Raw genomic sequence first — 9,481 nt, 5'->3', positions numbered from 1 at the left:
TTCGGTTGTCATCTGAAAGAACACTCAACACAGGTCAAGCTTGGCATATTCTCCTGGAGAGTTTGGCTTCAACCCTGAAAGGCTCTACCCTGCAGGGTATTGAGGAAGATGCTGAGACTCAGAGTCAAACTTTGGCAGAGTGCAGGGAATCTTATGAAAGAAGTGGGAGATAGTAAGACCTGGAGAGGACAGGAACTTTACAAGGAGAGCAACATATCCAAAAAGTCTGGGCACAGGAGTCTTTTCTGAAACTGATACTCCAGCCAAGGACCACTCATGGAGATGGCCTGGAACCCCTGCACAGATGTAGCCTATGGCAGTTCAGTGTCCAAGTGGCCTCATAGTAATGAGGACAGGGACTGTCTCTGACATGAACTGATTGGCCTGCTCTTTGTTCACCTCCCCCCGAGGGGGGAGCAGCCTTACCAGACCACAGAACAAGACAATGCAGCCACTCCTGATGAGACCTGACTGACTAGGATCAGAGGGAAGGGGAGCAGGACCTCCCGTATCAGTGGACCGGGAGAAGGACACAGGAGTGGGGAAGAGGGAGGGTGGAATTGGGAGTGGAGGAGGGAGGGAGGTACAGGGGGCATACAAAGTAAATAAACTGTAGTTAATAAAAATAATTAAAAAAAACTTCTGGCATCCAGAACTTCCTGAAAGATCACTTCATGAACTCCCCACATGGAACCTCAAGCTCAGCTCAACCTTTCTTGCTCCCATAGTGGTTGCTGTAACCATAGCAACAGCATTACTAGTCAAGTCCTCTGAGAAGATGTATTCCAAAGGAGCTGTCCTGCAGTGTCACAGAACCCGGCTGCCCGACCATTGGTTGACCAAATGTTAAGAGGAAACTTCTAGAACTTCTAGATCCAGAGTAGAGCAGTCAGGGCAGAGTTTGCGAAAAAGGGCCTAAAGTCTTAACCTGATCCCCACCTACCTGCAGGAAGGAGCAGCTGGAGGCAGCACAGCACAGGGAGAAGGGCCTTCGGTGCCACCCGGCCCCCACTGGCACCTCAAGTGCTGCCAGCACTTTTCTTGTGTCTTCCTCTGTGTGACCGTCAGGCTAAAGGAACTGCTCTAGGGGAGGCTTCCAAGGATGGGACCCCTGCTCCCAGAACTGGCCCGTGGCTGGTTCATAGGTTAAGAACTCTCATCTCCTCCTTAGGAGGCACACTTCGACATCTAAGGCTTCCAAATGTAAACTTACATCTTCAGCTCCAAGGCCCTAGAATTGTTTGCATCTTCTTTTCCTGAGAAGCCACCATTCTCCCATCAGAGTGAAAGGAACCAACACTGAGCTCATGACTCTGGTGGGGACCTAGCGTTCTGAACCACACAGGCAGTCAATGTGAATCTGACTTTCTGAACCGAAGAGATACTGTGTGGTAGATCTCAAAGAAACCTGGGACAAGTCTCAGCACCTCTGGCTCCTCATCCTGCTCCCTACCCTAAACTCCTCCCTGCTGGAGGCTGGGCTTCTGCTTTGGTTCCCGCAGCTGAATCCAGAAATAACTCAGCCATTTTGGCTACTGCTGCTCTTTTGGCCTATCTGCCTCTCTTGCTCTCCTTTGTCCTCCTTCCTCTCATTTAGTTTAGTCTGCCGACCATGCCCAACATGAACTCTTCCCTCTGCCTGCTTTCTCCATTATAGCTACAATAAAATTTCTATACTTTAGGAGTAGTAATGTCTTCTTCCTTTTATCTCATTTTTTTTCACCATGTATGTGCTGACAGTATTCCAAGAGCACCACTTTAACCCTGTAATTGTTTTTCTAAAAAACCATAACCTCAGTTTATCCCAAAGTGGGCAGGGCTGTTAGGAAAACCTAGACTGGGCATGCTATCAAATAACTAGCTGTTTACCTTCAAGGCTCTAAAGAAAAATAAAGTATACCTGGAAATCTCTCAGGGACCAATGGACAGGAAGAGGAGACCTCTGAATGCCAGGTAATAGCCAGAATTGGACCCTGGGGGAGAGAGAGGGAGGAAGAGAGAGAGAGGCAGAGAGAAAGAGAGAAGTCCAATGACAACTGTTCTCTCTGGTCTTTAGTGTGCAGTGTTTCTGGATTCACAGTGGTTAAACTGGCTGACAATGGCATGGCACAGAAATTCTGTCCACCCTCCGTGATTCTTCTGTGAAACTAAGATTATTTAAAAAATAAAAAGACTTAAGAAAAAAAAAAAGAAAACCTTTTACTGTTGTGTGTGCATGCCAGCTCATGCTCTAATTCTATCAAAAAAAAAAAAAAAAAAACCTTTACCATTCTAATTAAATCCAACAGCAAAATCAAAAAGCAGCTGGTTAACAGCTTTAGCATTCTTTTAATTGACATCAGGGTTACTTTCCTTTGAAGGGCATTTAGTCGTTCTTCTCTTCCTTTGACTTCTAGTTCAGCTGAGAAAAGAGCAAAGAAAAAGAGGGGGAAATCAGAAAGGAGAGGAGAACCTCCCCTATTAGTGGACTTGGGGAGTGGCATGCAAGCAGAGGGAGGAGGGAGGGTGGGATTGGGATGGGAGGAGGGAGGGGCTTATGGGGGGATGCAGAATGAATAAAGTGTAATTGATGAAAAATTTTTAAAAAAAAGGGAAAAAATAATTTAAGAACCTTAAATGACTTTCAAAATTGGAGGAAAACATGGAGTTAGTCAATTGGCATGGAGCACGTCTCGCCCCTGGGGGCAATGGTCTCCTGAACCTACTCAGACCTCGGACACCACCACTGCTAGTTCTAGAAACGACGCAGGATGTTCCAACGAGGGGTTAAGGCTTCTCATAATATTTCCTATAAGCCCACACCTGTTTGTCTATATCCCCCATTTTTATTCATTATTAGCCAGATAGAGCCAAGTAATTGTGGTAATGATACTTGCTTTTTTGCCCAATGCTGGAATGCTAGTAAATTTAGGTATGCCCTGGTTACTCGCATGCCTCACTGGGTGCCTATGCCCATTGATGCCCCTCACGCTATGACTCTCTTCAGACAGAAAAGGGATCTTGGAACTACAGCCACCATTGTTACTACCATCTCATTGACGGCTGTTGGAGCTACCACCAGGGCATTAGCCATGAGTCATACTGGGCAGACTGCTCAGACCCTGAATAATCATTTAGCCAATGTAGCTCATGCCTTAGTTGTACATAAAAGAATTAATGCTCAACTAAAAGGAAGCTTGATGGTGTTCAATCAGAGGATTGACCTCTTGCAGGAGCAAATTGATACCCTATGGCAAATCGTTCAACCTGGCTGTCAATGAAAGTATGCTGGACTTTGTGTCACTAGCATACAACATGAGAATTTTTCCTGCGCTGCAAATCTGTCTAAACAATTGTCGAGCTATATTTTAGGTAATTGGACTGGAGAATTCGATACTACGATGGAGCAGCTGAGAGTGGCCATTGTCACAGTAAATTCTACCGGAGTGGACGCAGGACTAGCCACAGGATTATCAACATGGATTGCTGCAGCCATGAATCATCTGAAGGAATGGGCGGGCATGGGAGTGTTAGCAGGCCTTCTGGTGTTGGTCTCCTTGGTTTGCCTGTGGTATATATGCAAGATTAGAGTCTCACAACAGTGTGATGCAGCCATGATCATTCAGGCCTTTACAGCCATTGAAGCAGGACATTCTCCCCAAGCATGGTTGGATACCATAAAAAGCTAAAATGATACGCTCAGGATGTGAGGCTAAGCACTGCACTCAGGGTCAGCCGCTTTGGACCCAGAGAAGAGCATGTCTGATTGCATGCAGGTTGATGCCCCAGGTCCCGCCTCTGAGAAAAAGGTATTGGACGGGTCTGATGCTCTTTGGGTGGATGACACCTAAATGAACATCTGTACAAAGTCCCAATTTATTTCTAATATCAGAGATCAGACCTCTACTCTTGCCTGATGCGTCTAAAACAAAAAGGGGGAACTGTAGAGAGCTGCGGAATGCTATGCCTTAAAGATGGAGCTGGTTTCCGCCTTCCACCTTCCTGAGGGTGAGTGCTCTCTGTCACGAACAACTCCACATTTGGCTAAGGCCGAGGATCTGGCTTGCTTCCATGTATGTGGACCTATCTGCATTGCCCCCGTGGCACGCCTGGGTTGGCTACCCAGAGGCTATTTAAGCTGTGGGCTGGCTTTCCCCGGGGTCCGAGGATTGTTCAATGTTCCTGAATAAACTGCATTGAAAAAAAAAAAAAAGAAAGAAAAAAAAAAAGAAAAAGAGGGGGAAACGGGGAGGAAATTGGGAAACAGGAAATGAGAAGAGGTTAGGGAAGGAGAGGGGGAGAGCTTGCTTCCAAGAGAATTACACCAACTGGCTGGAGTTGGTTGTTTGGATAACATGAGGCCCCAGGTTTTTACCAGTGACCCTTACAGTCTCCAAACCCTGTGAGTCCAACCTTAGAGCACTCACTTGTCTCTGCTCAACCCTCTCTTATTTCTGATCACAATGTGGAGCTAACAGCTGTGAGTGGAGCCCCCTCACCCCTGAGTCCCAGCACTCATACCCTACGGGAGCCATTCAGCACTCACCAGGTTCCAAGGTTGAACAGCACCACCTGCATGCATATAGCCTTTGATTTTTTTTTTTTTAATTCACAGAACCTGCCCCCATAACACTACTTAACCCTAACAACCTGTCCTTCTGCAGAGTTCTAGGAGGGCTGACTGCCCTAACCCTCCTTAGCACTTGACCTTGTCTTGATATTCGCCTTCTTCTCTTCACATTTCTGTACAGCAAAAGCTCATGTTCAGAGAGGTGTTAGAAAGATTATGTTGCCTTGATAAGTGCCAGTTCGACCCATTTCAGCAAACATACTTCCATCAACTAAACTGTGTCAGTTGTTCTGTTTGTAGTTACCTGTTTATTTTCTTCTAATTTTCCCTTAGTTGAAGTAATCACACTGTACACTGTTAAGCCATGACACTTTTTCCATGGCAGGCCAAACACTGTACAGTTTACATGTCTTATTTACATTTCACACAACTCTAAGGTGTAGATTCTCTAATTATTTCCATTCATAACATCCCATAACTAAGAACAAAAGAGATTGTAGCACTTAGCAAAAATCACTGAGACTTGAGTTTAATTGTTGTTGCCCTTATGATCCACTGCTGACAACTTCACACCTCAGCCACCATGGCTCCTTCCTGGCTGAAATGCTAATTGTCCTGCAGATATTAGCAGGGGAGGGGAAGGGCAGTGCTGGCAGATTATACTTTGTAGATGACAGACATTCATTCTGTATAGCACAAATGACTGTGACATGCTTTTGCTGAGATTATTTTAAGACAAAGCTAAGTTTTCAGTTACAAGAAGGAGTTGACATAACCCTCCTGGAAAGCAATTTGGTAACACACAAGACAACTGTTTAAAGTGCACAGCCTTTGATCCAACATTTCCACTCTCAGCATTTGCAGAGAGAGAGAGAAGAGAGTTAACGCTGTGGGCAAAGACTTAGCTCCAAGATTTGTATATTAGCACTCTTTCTAATAATGAGAACTTGAAAGCATCCAAACGTCCAACAAGAAATATTTATATAGTCTATAACAAGGAATGATGGATAGTCATTGAACACTACATGGCAATACGTTCTGGAATACAGAGAAGACATTATATGTTAATTACTAAATGGTTTATAAAATCATAAAGTATGATTTTTAAATGAATATATTATGTAGTCAATAATACATTCATATTTCATATATATGACATGTATATGTTAGATATTAGGTCACCTAGAAAAATCGAGTTTGATAATTAGATGAGAGGTGAAGTGTACCTGTAAAGAAAGACAACAAAATGATAATTGACAGAATGCCTCAATTATAAAAACAGGACTCCTATGAGATTACAACTGGCCTTCTTCAAACTTTATCACTAGCCCAGAGAAAATTTTCTTTTGGGAAAAACCTGTCCTCCTAAGAGAGTCTGCCTCACCTTAGGCAAACAATTTCAAGACGGAACTATAACAAACCTCATATAGACCCCTACAGCTGCAATGACCTCTTCACACCCAAGTCCCTCACCCCACCCTTATAAAGGGTCCCAACCAGATTCCTCCCCACAACAACCTCCCATGCACACCCCTCTATTTCCCAAGGGACACAGACTCTCCCTTGTCTCCTCTGCTAAAGGGCAGATTCCGGTCTCTTTCTGCCTTTTGTCTCTTTACACTGTCTCAGAAATCTAACAATAAGAGTGTGTTTTTGAGTGAGGGGCAAGATGGCGGCGCCGGGAGGACTCTCATTCTGAGCAGCAGCACAGCAGGATCAGCACAGTGACCAGCAATCAGAACTCTCTGCCATAAAACACAGTCATTGTGTTTCCCAGGTGAGAGGATACCCCACGGTGGGGGATTCAATCAGCTTTTAACTCACCCGGCTAAACCGCGGAAGAAATCTCGGTTCCGCCAGACGCTTGGCTGCCTGCCGCCAGCCCCAGCCCCAGCCCCAGCCCAGAGCCACAAGCCAGTGTCTCTGGTCACGGTCCCAGACTGAACCGTGGGCACCACACTATCAGAGACTGGAATTTTCAGTCGAGAGATAACCCCAGGGCACAGGAAACGATTGGGACTGGCCTTAGGTCACCCAGACATCCCCTGGAAAAGACTCGGGCGGGGTCCACGGGCACCCCAGGAGCCAGCCCGGAGCCAGAGCTGGGAACCCAGGTTCCTGCACAGAGCCCTGCCTGCCTGCGCGCCTGATTCGCCACCGGAGATAGAAACGGCGGGTGTGATCTCAGAGCACTCAGCTCACCCCCAACCTGAAAAGGTCCCTGGAAAATTACCCAGCTTAGGGAGCCACTCAGGTTCCCAAAAGCCGCAAAGGCAGACACAGGCAGTTTCTGCGCACCAGACAGCTGGCAGAGACTGAGCCGCCATCACAGAGCTGTGCTCCAGGCACAGGCAATTTCTGCGGCCAGCCAGCTGGCGGACACTGAGCAGTGTGCACCAGCGCAAAAAAAGACACTAGGAGTCCGTGTCTCCAGAGAATCCACGGGGAAGGAAGGAAACTGTACTGATCTAAATCACCTAATCCTTCCCTAGAAAAAGTCTAGCAGTCTAGTGGGGCCGAGGCGCCAGCACTCAGCTGTGCTCCAGACACAAGCACAAACAGTTGAGGCGCGCCTGATGTCCAACTGGGTCACAGCAGCTGATCATTAAATTTGCAACAAGAAACCCAGAAACAGGGCAGCTGCCCTCAGGACTTCCCTGGGTGAGAGGAGAACCCTCTCGACTAACAAAGACCACAGTTACCACTCAGGTCTATATCCCTGAGGTGAGCAACTCCTGAAAAAACACCAGCCATCCAGGGACTATACCCAAAAAGCTGAGAAGACATCCTTCAGGAAAAACCAGCTTTCTGCAAAGGGGATTCTCTCCACCACAGGATCCCCAGGAACCACCAGAAAATAACCCCAAACACCTAAGATAACACAATGGGTAGAGGCCAGCGTAAAAGCTCAAGCAACAAAAGACAGAGCAATATGGCATCTCCAGAACCCAGTTACCCAGGGGCAAATAGCCCTGGACACCCCACCATAACAGAAATCCAAGAAGATGACCTAACAAGTATGCTCATGAAGATGATAACAGAGGAAACAAATAAGATTCGTAAAGACATAGAGGAAGATAAACTCAAACAGAATATTGCCATCCGTAAAGAAATAGAGGAAGCTGCAGCCAAACAGTTTATGGCCTTTAGAAAGGAAATGCTTAAAACACTGAATGAAATGATAGAAACAGAGTTGAAGGAACTAAAAGAAAAACAGGAAAGTACAATCAGACAGGTGAAGGAAGTAAACAAAACAACTCAAGACCTGAAGATAGAATTGGAAAAATTAAAGAAAACACAAATGGAAGAAATAATGGAAAGGAAGAATCTAGGGAAGAAAACAGGAACTACAGAGGTAAGCATAACCAACAGACTACAAGAGATGGAAGAAAGAATCTCAGGTGTAGAAGATACAATGGAAGAAATCGATGTATCTGTCAAAGAAAATGTTAAATCCGAAAAATTCCTGACACAGACCGTCCAAGAAATGCAAGACAATATGAAAAGACAAAATCTAAGAATAATAGGTATAGAGGAAAAAGAAGACTCCCTTCTCCAAGGCCCAGAAAATATTTTCAACAAAATCATTGAAGAAAATTTCCCCAAGCTAAAGGAGAGGCCAATTAGAATACATGAGGCCTACAGAACACCCAACAAATTTGACCAGAAAAGAAAATCCTCCCGCCACATAATAATCAAAACAGTAAGTATACAGAACAAAGAAAACAATACTAAAAGCTGCCAAGTAACATATAAAAGGCCAAGTAACATATAATGGCAAACCCATTAGAATCACACCTGACTTTTCAACAGAGACTATGAAAGCCAGAAGGGCCTGGACGGATATCATGCAGACCCTAAGAGAACACAGATGTCAGCCCAGGCTACTATACCCAGCAAAACTCTCAGTCCTCATAGATGGAGAAAACAAGATATTCAATGACAAAAACAAATTTCAACAATACCTACAAACAAATCCAGCATTACAGAAGACACTGGAAGGGAAAATACAACCCAAGAAAGCTAGCTACATTCAAGAAAACACAGGAAATAAATAACCTCACTTCAGTAAAACAAAAAGCAACCAAGCACACAACCTGATGACCACAGCCAACATCAAAATCAAGAGATCTAACAGCCACTGGTCATTAATCTCTCTCAACATCAATGGACTCAACTCTCCAATAAAAAGACACAGATTAACAGAATGGATACATAAACAAAACCCAGCAATCTGTTGCATACAAGAAATACACCTAAGACACAAAGATAGATATTACCTGAGGGTAAAGGGTTGGAAGACGACTTTCCAAGCAAACGGACCCAAGAAGCAAGCAGGAGTAGCCATTCTAATATCTGATAAAATAGACTTTCAACCAAAATTAATCAAAAGAGATGGGGAAGGACACTTCATACTCATCAAGGGAAAATTCCACCAGGGAGACATCACAATCCTAAACATCTATGCCCCAAATACAAGGGCACCCACATTTGTGAAAGAAACATTGATAAAATTTAAAGCACATATAGATCCACACACATTAAGAGTGGGAGACTTCAACACCCCACTCTCAACAAAGGACAGGTCAACCAAACAGAAATTAAACAAAGAAACAATGTCTCTGACAGAGGTCATGAATCAAATGGACCTAACAGACATTTACAGAACTTTACACCCAAACACAAAAGAATTTACCTTCTTCTCAGCACCTCATGGAACCTTCTCCAAAATAGACCACATAGTGGGTCACAAAGCAAGCCTCAACAGATACAAGAAGATTGAAATAATCCCATGTATCTTGTCTGATCACCATGGAATAAAGCTGGACCTCAACAATAACAGAAATAACAAAAAAACTACACACACATGGAAACTGAACAACTTGTTACTAAATGACAGCTGGGTCAGGGAAGAAATAAAGAAAGAAATTA

This window comes from Meriones unguiculatus, chromosome 9 (genome assembly GCF_030254825.1).
Source record: "Meriones unguiculatus strain TT.TT164.6M chromosome 9, Bangor_MerUng_6.1, whole genome shotgun sequence".
Lineage (NCBI taxonomy): Eukaryota > Metazoa > Chordata > Mammalia > Rodentia > Muridae > Meriones > Meriones unguiculatus.
This window is presented reverse-complemented; position numbering follows the sequence as displayed.